Consider the following 12,199-nt stretch of genomic DNA (forward strand, 5'->3'; position numbering starts at 1 on the left):
CTCGACTGCTTTCCCAGGCCACAAGCAGGGAGCTGGATGGGAAGTGGAGCTGCCGGGATTAGAACCAGCGCCCATATGGGATCCCGGTGTGTCCAAGGCGAGGACTTTAGCCGCTAGGCCACACCGCCTGGCCTCTCTTATATCTTTTTAAAGGGACTTATTTGGCCAAATGAGCACCTCCTTGTGTGGACTGTCTATTCAAATCTTCTGTCTTTGGCCAAGAGCAAGGCAAAAGGGAGAAAGGCTATGTGGATTTCTTGACATAGAATATATACATGCAACCTTTGATGGATATACATATTGCAAATATTTCCATGCCCTCTATAAAGTTTGCCTTTTTACTCATTTAACAATGCTTTGTGAAGAAACGAAACTCTGGAAGTCACTGAAGTTCAACATTTTTTCCTTTATTCAGTTTCCAAAAATCATGGAAATGAATAGCACAATAAACCATGCACAGATTTCAAATATTTCAAGACTGAAATAAACATGTATTCGTTAAAGTTTCCCACCAACTTTTCGAAGCAGTCTTGTATAGTTTATCTCCATGAAATTAAAATATTAACTAAATCCATTAAAACTAACTTAACATTGGCATGTTTACAGCGGAAAGTTCATCCCTTTAAACAAGTTACACAAGGATTTAAAACCATGATAAATTTGGCAGAAATAATTGTTCAACACCAAGAGAATTCTAAGGGTATTCTTTCAATGTGAAGTGATTAGACACAGGACTCCTGGTTCCTGGTGGGACACATATTCACACCCTCCCTGCCGGTCATCAGTATTCTCAAAGCAGGAAACTACTTCAAAACGTAAGCAGGACTCTGATCAACCAAATGCAGACACTGAGCCTACATAAACTGCATACATGTGAGTAGTTTCTGTTCCCATTTTCATGATATTTTCTTAAGCCACCACGCCTTGAAGTTTTATTTATAACAAATTTATGAAGAAAACACGATGAATACAGGAAATCGTCAACCTTGCAACTCACGACCTAAACCTTTTTTATGCAATAAGGATTTCAAAAACACACCTTTTCTTGTTATTCTTGGGATATTAATAACAATGTATGCAGAATTTCTAAGATTAGAAGCTTGAAGAAACCGAATTTTTACAAAAGGCTGTTCACGAAAACTATGCCTTGTGAGTTCAGTAGATCTTATAAAGAACATGTAATAATCCATGGTTAAGTGGCCTAAATGGAAAAACTTAATCCTTGCCTGGTTGTTCATCAACAGTACGGTCTCCCTTGTTTGCAAAGAGCTACCTGACAGATCCCACGTCATGTGAGCACACTGCTCAGTCTGTAGTCGATGGAGCACACGCGTATTCTCACTCCCAGACCTCTCTGCCTGTGGGAATGCCCCAGTTTGAGAAGTACTAAAAGAGATGTTACTGAGTTCATGTACATTACCAAAGAAGTGGTCTTGGGCCACTGACTGAGAGGCACTGCACCGTTCCTTCCTTAAACACAGTTATAACAAGCTTATTCATGAACATTTAACAGAAGCAGTAAACCAGAAAGGGACTGGGAAGTGGGACGGCTGCCAGAATCAAGCACACTGCAGCAGCCGAGCAAGGCCCCCAAGGGAACGGAAGCAGCCAGGATCACACAATAATCCTGTAAACCTTCCCCAGGAGGCCAAACTCCGGTAACAGAGTTCAATCAGAGACCTCTGTTATCAAGACAAGATCATATTCCCTGTCATTAGAGTAAGTTTTCTCATAAATGGTTAACAGTTTTAAAAGTTTAAAAAGGACACTTCACCAAAGAGGATGTCTTATATCATAAACCTTTGGAGAGATGCAAATTAAAGTCAAGGAAAAGAGATGCCTTTGTAACTATTAGGATGTTTAAAATAAAACACAGACAATATCAAGTGATGGCAAGCACAGAGCAAGCAGAGCTCTCAAGTGCTGCTGGTCAGAGTGTAGAGTGAATACCAAGGGACCTAGCCATCCGAACATCATAAAGCACTCCCTCCAAAAGAAAACAAAAACACCTCGATACAAATGTTTTTTTTTAAAAAAAAGATTTATTTTATTTTTATTACAAAGTCAGATATACAGAGAGGAGGAGAGACAGAGAGGAAGATCTTCCATCCGATGATTCACTCCCCAAGTGAGCCACAACGGGCTGGTGCGCACCGATCTGAAGCCAAGAACCTGGAACCTCTTCCGGGTCTCCCACGTGGGTGCAGGGTCCCAATGCATTGGGCTGTTCTCGACTGCTTTCCCAGGCCACAAGCAGGGAGCTGGATGGGAAGTGGAGCTGCCAGGATTAGAACCGGCACCCATATGGGATCCCGGTGTGTTCAAGGCGAGGACTTTAGCCGCTAGGCCACACCACCGGGCCCGATACAAATGCTTTTACAGCAGCTGTTCATCATCATCAAAACCTGGCAAAAGGTTGGTATGCCCACACAATGGGATAAGAAGCAATAAAAAGGAAATAAGTACCAACGGGCTCAATGAAGTGGATGACTCTCACAAGCAAGTTGAGGGGAAGCAGCTGCATTAGAAGGTGATGTCTTTTATCACTCCACTTTGTCACTAGTTGTCCAGACTGACTGAATGAAGTGGCATTCCTAAAAGCAGCTGCCAAAGACCACCGGTAGATGGAACCGAGACTCCAGAGGAACAACATGAGGGATTTTGAGGGTACGAAATCCTCACTGTGGTGAAAACTGCAAAAACTCTACAGGAAACTGCATGCTAACTTTAAAGGATTCTTCTTGTACTTTAACTCACCACATCATACATACAAATAAAACATGACAAAAATTGCCACAGATTTAAAGAACATGTTATAAAGGATAGCACCATAATATTCTTAAATTTTTATCTATTTTAAAGACGAGACAGAAAGACAGAGAAAACACCCATCACTGGTTCCCTGCTCAGATGCCAGTTCTGTGACCAGCAGTTGAGAAAATGCAAGTCACCCAAATTGGTGGCAAGGACCGAATTATTTAAGCCTTCCCTACCACGTCAGCATGAGCAGAAAGCTGGGGTCCAAGAGCCAGAGGTGGGGATGGAACCCAGGCACTGTGAAGTGAGACACAGGCATTTAACAGTTAATTTAACAGCTAGGCCTACCCCCCCCTCCACCCCATAACATTCTTTAATGGGGTCAGCGTGGTGGTGCGGCATGCTAATCCTTTGCAGCATCCCATATGGACTCTGGTTCTAGTCCCAGCTGCTTCCCACTTCTGATCTGGCTCCCTCCCAACAGAGGTTAGCTCAGGTCCTTGGGCCCCTGCACCCACACAGGAGACCCAGAGGAGGCTCCTGACTTTGGATCAGAGCAGCTCAGGCTTTTGCAGCTGTCTCAGGACTAAACCAGTGGATAGAAGATATTCTTTGTCTTCTCTCACTTGCTTCACTGCCCTTCTTCCCTCCCTCAAAATGCGACTTTCAAATTAAAAATAACACATGACTGTTTCCAGTATCTGTCAACAGAAACAGGAATCATAAGAGCAGCAGAGCAGTTATCCTGTTAGATCAATTTTAAGATAAAAAAAAATCAGGGGAGAAAAGAAGGACAACTTATAACAACAAAATGTCAATGTAGCAAGGAGACGTAACAGCCATAAACGAATTATCTTACAAACAGAGCTCCAAAACAAATCAGACAAAAATGGACAGAACAAACAAGGAGAAAACACATTACTAACTGAAGACTTCAACACCCCACACTAAATCAGTGATACTTTGCAATCTTTCAGAAAACAGAACATTTCCAAACACATTGTATGAATTCGCCATCACCCAATACTAGAGCTCACATAAAAGGTTATCACAAAGAAGAAAATAACAGGCCATTAAACCTAAGGAAGTACATAAAAAACTTTCAAAATCCAGCAACATACAAAAAGGATTAGATGGAGCAGGCACCGTGGTGCAGAATGCTAAGCTACAGTCTGTGACTCCAACATTCCCATCAGAGGGCCTTGCTGAGTCTGGCCTAGTCCACTGCCCACCCATCTTTCTGTGTCTGGAAAACAAGGAGATGAAGGTGCTCATTCTTGGATCTCTGCTATCCACACGGGAGACTGGGACACAGTTCCCAAGCCCTGCCTGTAGCCTAGTAGCCTAGTCCTGCTCTAGCTGTTGCAGGCATTTGGGGAATAAATCAGTGGGTGGAGGCTTCTTTCCACTTCTCCCGTTTTTCTCTCTGTATCTCTGCCTTTTGGATAATTTAAAAAAATTATTAGATACAACCACACGGGATTCATTCCAGAAATGCAAGTTCAACATCTCAAAATCAATTATAACAGCTGAAAAACAATCTATTTAATATCAACAGAGTAAAGGCATATAATCATATTCATGTTTAGCAAAAGCACTTGAAAAAGCTCATCACTTACTATTAAAAAATAATAATAAAATCCCCTAGAAACCTAAATAACCTTCCTCAATCTGATACAGGGGAGTTGGACGAAACTTGTAATCAACATTACTGGATGGTGACAGACTGAAGACTTTCTCAGCATCAGAGACAGAAACCATGAAACAGTCCACTCAAGGTTTTGGCTGGTACAGTAAGACACAAAACATAACTGACAAAACTAATGAAAGCATCCAAGTTGGACAGCTAAATCCAAAATCTATAACATCAATATTCTAAAGTATCAATACCCATAACTATACAATCCACAGTCAGAAAACTTGTGCTAAAAACCCAAGTCAGTGTATTCACTGGCTCTGTATTTAAGGGGATATATAACGGAAGTGCATCAGAGACCGGTATGCCCAAATCTGGAGGCAAAGTACAATATGTCTCTGTGCATACAGACCAAACAGCAGGATGCTGAACTCTGACACTGTCCAGGCCTACATTGTCAGAAACATTTCAATGACTGTTCATGAAGGACACCCATTGTAAAACTAGAGGGGAGATCAATTGGGGGGAGGGGTTGGAGGGAACTATCGGAGACGGATGGGTAATCCCAGAGCCTATAGAACTGTATCATAAAACAAACTGAAAATTTTTTTAAAAAGTCACCTCTGCTTTCCAAATAGTAAATATTAAACCAGAGATCTCCTTCAGTCTGGTGTATTAACAGTATCAATGATGAGTAGCACAAAGTTCTTTCACAAAGATACGCAAGATGCTAATTGCAGTAGCCCGCATGGCAGCAGCACATTATCCCACCACTGTGTGATGCTGACACCCCATTAACAGAGTGGTGGTTAGGACCCCACAGCTCCACTTCCAATTTCTGTTTTCCACTGATGCACCTGAGAAAGCTACAGATGATGGCTCAAGCACTGCAAGTCCCTGCCACCCACATGGGATACCTGGATGGGGCTATGTATGGGCTCTTGGCTTTGGCCTGGTGCAGCCCTTGATTCTGCCAAGTGCTTGAGGAGTGAACCAGCAGATGAAAGATCTTTCTCTTTCTCCATCTATCTCACCTCGCTCCATTCCCTCTGTTAATCTTCCCTCCAAATAAACTTTTTGGAAGAAGAAGTCGAATAGGGCCCAGCAAGGTAGCCTAGCAGCTAAAGTCCTCACCCTGCATGCCCAGGGTTCCATATGGGCACCGGCTCTAATCTCAGCAGTCCCACTTCCCATCCAGCTCCCTGCTTGTGCAGTCAAGCATAGTCGAGGCCTTGGGACCCTGCACCCACGTGAGATACCCAGAAGAGGCTCTGGACTCCTGGCTTCGGATTGGCACAGCTCCAGTTGTTGTGGCCGCTTGGGGAATGAACCATTGGATAGAAGATCTTCCCTCTCTGTACATCTGACTTTCCAATAAAAATAAACCTTTTTTTAAAAAGGAGTTAAATATATAGAAACTTCAGGGCTAATAGAAGAAATGTTTACTGGACTAGAATGCATTTTTAATTTATCATAAACCACTAAATAAAATTATGCAGATTTTGTAAGACTGCTATTACTCCTAACAGGGCATGCCTAATACTTCTGTTCCTATTTCTTTTAGGTGAAAAATAAAAACGCAAGTTCCAACTTCAGCTGTATCTTCTAATGAAGGATAATATCATGATGAACTCTGTCAAAATACTTAGGGGCATCGGGAAGGTTTAATACTATGTCGTTGCAGACACATCACGAACTAATTAATTTAATAATTTCATTAATTTCCAGGAGTTGTATACACATAAAAATGCACCCTTGAATTGCTCACAAACACAGCAAAACAAGATCTTGCATCTAGGGCCTGGCACCTAGCAAAGTAGCTTAAGGCTCTACCTACAGTGCCAGTATCCCATATGGGTGCTGATTCAAATCCCAGCTGTTTCATTCTGATCCAACTCCCTGCCTGTGGCCTGGGAAAGCACTGGAGGATGGGCCAAAGCCTTGGACCACTGCACCCGCAGGAAGACCAAGAGGGACTTCAGGCTCCCAGCTTCAGAACAGCCCGGCTCTGGCAGCTGCAGCCGTTTGGGGAGTGGGCCAGAAGCAAACGAAAGATTTGTCTCTTCTCTCTCGTAAATCTGCCTTTCAAATAAAAATAAATCAATCTTAAAAAAAAAAATCTGGCATGTACCCATGGAGTTGTTCAGTAACCAGTTTGTGATCAGCGCTAAAGGGCAACGCTGAGAACAGAGTGGGGAGCTGCAGACCAGGATGGAAATGAGAGACCCAGTCCTACCTGTCAAGATAAGAAAAGGGGAAATGAATGCAGGAAAGTGCAATCACTGCCCAAAAGAAGAACCCAAGAAACTAACTCACCTCAAGCTTTACAAGTACAATTAAAATCACTCCTGGACCCAGTCCACACAGCAAGAAACCATCCAGGCAAAGCTTAGGAACCGAAGGCAGGGGGAAGGGATACCGCAGCATGTGTTTCCATGTCCTAGCCACCAGAAGGCCCACACCAAATCCTCCTCCAAGGCTTCCCCTCAGACAATGATTTTCTCCCATAAACTCCTAGGCCATTACAGAATTGGGCAACAGCAGGATTATGCCACAGTCCTCAGGTCTGAATCAGGGAACAGATTATTTATACCCAGAATCTACATTTGCATCATTCTAGTCATATTACTGCACAGCTCTGATCTCAAATCAAAGGAACACATGGAAAATGTGACCACAAATCCCCCTCTTGCTGAAGCTACTTCTTTACTAATGAAACATAAAAATATACTGTTGGAAAAAAACATGATTATGCTGGAATTTAAGACTTCTGAACTAGTAAAACCAGTAACATGTTCCTACACCATGTCCTACCACCCCTTGAAACTTCAAGCAATCCAGAATGGGACCTGGCTGCCAAATTCCTTTCTGTAGCTGTGCCATCAAGTGGTGAGCACGAAAAATGAGGCTACGATACCACTTCTTGGCATGCCAACTCTGGTAGTCTCCAGAATTTCCCAAAGTATCCCAACAAAGACCTGCTTGTCAAGGGCAAGAAGCTGTGCCTGTGCTGGCTGCACTGGTCCCTGGCATTGGCAAGTTAAACATGGTCAGACTGCTGGATGGCAGAGGCCAGAGGCAGGGAACTGTTGACAGACTTAGATGAGCAGAAAACACAGGGGCCATTTTCTAAGACCATCAGTGGGTCTGTTTAGAAGCATATGAGCATTTTCTTTTTTAAAAAGATTATTTATATGAAAGGCAGTGTTCCAGGGAGAAGGAGAAGCAGGGAGGGAGGGAGACACAGATCATCCATACACTACGTGTTCACTGTATGGCACACCACTTGGTTCACATCTCTTGCACTAAGCTGAAAATCCCCACAAAGGTAAGCATGGTGACAGTTCAGAGGAAGACAAAGCCTAAGATGGGTCAAGAGGAAAGAAGGACCAAATAATCACCATACCACTAGCAACAGCTGTCACTACACACCAGAGAATGGCACCCCAGAATTGTTTGGAGCTTCCATGACTGCTGGAGCATTCTGCTATGATAAACGCTTGGCGCTGGGTGGGGTGGGGAGGGAAGAGAGGGGCAGGAATCATACTTACGACATTGCTGAAAGTCAAATAATTGTTAATATTTGTCTTCCAACGAATTAGAAATACATAAATACATGGATATGATTTCTTATTGTCTTTAAATGTGAATGGCCTATTTGGATAGGATGCTGAGAATCAGAAAGTGTCTGCTGTTAACTACTTAAGTACTCTGTGACCTAAAAAAAACATTTAGAAAGTAAAGTAGTATAAATATCATCACTATGAAGTTAAAACTTCCGACTGACGGGAACATGAACCATCATTCCTATGAAACATTAACCTAGAATGTGTTCTCCACAATGTATGTGCATCATTAGACATCAACACCTGTCACCTTTTAAAAAAAGGTTAATGCAAGTAAGCATTTTGTCCAAATAGGTATACAACAAAGAAAACAAAATTCCAATTATCTCCCCAAATAATTTAAGCATCATCTTATGACACTTCCACCTTAGCTAGCACAGCCTGGTAACCCTGGAAATATCCAAACACTACTTGTGTAATGCAGACATAGTCACAGGAGTCTTGCATTAGAAATGCATCAACTAATCTTAAACACGTGTGACAACATACCCTCCTTAACAGAACCACAGGATAAAATCTCTTTTTTTTTTCTCCTTTCAAAATATATTTGCTTTGGCATAAAAAAAGAGGGAGAACATGACAGGTACAGATGGGTCACAAAACAATAAGTAATTCTATTTTGTTCAAAGTACCAACAAGATGTAAAGTTACACACTAACATTAGCATAAGGCATCAGCCCCAAGATAATGTATGAAGAAGCTAGTGAAGATGATAAACGTCCAGACTTCAAGAAAAGCCGAGAAATAAACATGGCTTTCCCTACACACATAGAAATTGTTCTTTTACATTGTTTAAATGAAACAAACAAACAAAACCCAACTGGCCTTCAGGGTTATTTCTTAATAAACTCAAAATGATTAAAAACCTAATTTTAAGGTTATCATCTGTTTCATTTTGTAGGAAATTTAATGCAATCATTCAAGTACATAAAAAGCACAATTAATACGTTTGTCAATACGGTATTTAAAAAGTTAGCAATATATTTCCCAACCCACCCTGCCCTAAATAACTTTTTTATTCAACACATTCTGTGTAAATCATATTCTTGGGCATGATAAAGGAAGCTTGAAAGAAATCACTCAGTATTTTGATAACTGATTATTCACTTTGCATAAATGTATGATGCCAAGTTGTATCATTTGAGAAAGTGAATCTTAGTCCCAGATAAGAGTTGATATCTGCCTTATTTTCACATTCTTGTAATTAACAATGTCACACTGAATCCTGAAGAAAATTTTCTTACCTTAATATAACTAAAAATCTATCAACACAATGGTATGATCTTAAAGTCAACCTACTAGATTTTCTTTGCACCGTCTCTGTTACTAGTCAAACAGAAAAATAGCCCATCAAATTAGTATACAGAAAACAGACTGTGTTTCATCCTGAAAAACTTCTAACCTTGCCACCAATTTATTGGAAGCACTCAGCGCAGACCCCAGAAACGGAAGGAGAGCAGAAAATCCGAGACCAAGTCATGGGCACACAGGATGGCTTCCAGCCTGATGTGTGCCATGCACAGGCTCTAAAACACACTTCAGGGGGTCGGAGGAGAAAGCTCATCAGAGCCCTAAGCCCCAAATGCACGAGGGCTCAGTTCCAAAGGCAATGTCTTGTTTTAAACTAATGTAAGCAGGGCTCTAAATCTGACCTGCATTTAAATTACCATCCAGTGGGGAATGTCCGGCTGGACTCCTGAGCAGCTAAAGCTGTTTGAGGAAGATTCAAACAAAGTTCATTTCATATGCACAGACAAAGCCTTCCCTCGGCATCCAACATCCTCCATCAAGAAGGAGCGGCAGCTAGGACGAAAAGAGCCATCCTGTGGCTGAGGGGCCCTGGAATGTACTTCTTCATAGAACTGATCAAAGCAGGCCATTCTTCAGAGTAAGATGGTTTGCAAAAACCGATTTCCGATTGCTCAGCACAGTGAAATAAATAGAGCACACATAAATAGTGCGTGGAGGTCCCTGAGTGTCATTCCATAGAAGATGCCAACAAAAACCCCTTCTTCAAGCTTCCTCATAGTGCAGTGCTCCTCTGGGAGTACAAGTTCACAGGGCCACAGTGACTGCCCCAAATACTTTCACTGACAATGAAGAAAGCATATTCTTTTCCATTTTATGTACAAAAATGGGAAAATAAAAGAATCATAAATTTCCTAGTGTAACATCTATTCAGCAATTACGACGTAGACTGATGATAAATTTGGAAGTTTTTATCCTCTTCAACTCTGAGAATGATTCAAAGTACTGAATTCTCTTCTAAGTTATTTTGCAAGGCATCACAGTGGCTTAAGATTGGTACTGGTATGCAGTAGGAAATACATTATATCACTCAGAAAACTACGTCCTGTCAGTTTTAATATCTAGACTAGGAAAATCACCCTCAGGGCAGAGATGAAACAGTAAACTACATCTCTGGAAAAAAATCCCTAATATATAAATACAAAAATTACATATGCATTTTTGTAAAACAAAAATCATAGTAACTTGATACAGTCCATTAGGATTCAATCGTTAATTGTCAGTAATGATAGTAAAAATACTAATGTGCCTATAAGTAAACATGCATGACTCACGGCAAGCCTATCTTCCCTTATTAACTGCAGGCCTGGTCTAACCCACCTGCCTAAAGATAAACTAACACCATGATACATACAGCAGGACAAATCCAAATATTCTACTTCCTAAATATGTGAAAGATCAGCCTGATTTTAAGATTCAGAAACTAGAACCTAGTGCAGTAGCTTAGCAGCTGAAGTCATTGCCTAGCATGTGCCGGGATCTCAAATGGGAATTGGTTCACGTCCAGGTGGCCCCACTTCCCGTCCAGCTCCCTGCTTGTGGCCCGGAAAATCAGGTGAGGATGGCCCAAAGCCTTGGAACCCTGCACCCACATGGGAGACCTGGAAGAGGCTCCGGGCTCCTGGCTTTGGATGGGCTCAGTTCCAGCCACTGGGGTCGCTTGGGGAGTGAATCAGCAGACAAAAGATCTCTCTCCTCCTCTCTGTATATCCAACTTTTCAATAAAAAAAAAATCTTAAAAAAAAGTTCAGAAACTATAGTCCATGGAAATGCAATCAGAGCACATGTAACGCGAGACCCTTGATTCCACCTCATGTACAACGCTCAACTGATAATGTTGCTGAGGCTGTATGCTGCTATCCAATAGACACTCTCATCTAGCTCCTGTAAGAATCCTCGATTTGCCTACAGGAAGCAAGACAGCTAAATACAAGACCACATTGCAAGCTTCTCTTGCTCCAAGGCGAGTCCACATAAGTAAGTTGTAGTCAAAGACATATATGTTCTAAGAAAATGAAACAGATTGATTGAAAAAAAAGCTGTTTAACAATTTCTTCTTTTCCTTCTCCATCCACATCATCACCGCTGTATTTCCTTTGATGCGGTGTGCAGACCACACACAATCCTCAGGGCCAGTCAAGCCGTGGAGGCACTCAGCAGGCGACGGAGGAGGGCAAGGATGGCCAGCGTGTGTGCCAGGAGAAGGGCTGAGCAGAGGAAGGGAAACCTGGTGGGGAACAAGATTTCTCCAGCTTGTCAGAGATGGACAAGCAAAACTTCGCATGCAAAAAACGTACCAGGTAGAAACATCCAGAGTCAATAAAGACCATAGTGGATCGGAAGAAAACAGCAGATGTGATACTGGGTTAGTAAACAGTTTCCAAAGCAGACCCCAGCCAGTGAGAGACCTTCCCAGACCAGTACCTAAAGGAAAGGCTCTGTGAGGAAGACCTGACCATGTGTTATAAATGTTCCTGCCTTTAAGGAGAGGCATGCGAGAATTTCAGAATCTGCAACGTTCACCCCACTGCTAGGATGACCTACTAGAGAAAGATAAAATGCATTAAAAATTTTACAAAAGCCCAGGCAAAAAAAGGTATTTTTTTTGGGGGGGGGGGGAATGCTCAAAGTTGAAATGCTTCTGTAAAAGATCCCTAAAAAAATCTACTTCCCTCTGAATTTTCAAAGGCCAGTTAGGCAGATTCATGATTTAAAAAATAAATTCTATATTTGATGGCAGATTGTCAACTTCTTCAAATTCAATTTCCACTCCCCTCCCTTCTTTTTTAGTAACAGAAATATGGTTTTATTTGGGCTGGCAAAGTTCCCACTTCAACACCACACTGGAACCCTCTTGAAGTCAGCGGTGGCC

The 12,199-nt window shown here is 41.9% G+C and overlaps 1 protein-coding gene across 8 annotated transcripts in view; it reads right to left on the reverse strand.

The window, feature by feature from the left end:
- The window catches only part of SIPA1L1 (signal induced proliferation associated 1 like 1), a 313,038-nt gene that overhangs the window by 180,910 nt on the left and 119,929 nt on the right, over positions 1–12,199 (reverse strand). The window lies entirely within an intron of this gene.

The sequence above is a fragment of the Ochotona princeps genome, chromosome 26 (assembly GCF_030435755.1).
Source record: "Ochotona princeps isolate mOchPri1 chromosome 26, mOchPri1.hap1, whole genome shotgun sequence".
NCBI classification, from domain to species: Eukaryota; Metazoa; Chordata; class Mammalia; order Lagomorpha; family Ochotonidae; genus Ochotona; species Ochotona princeps.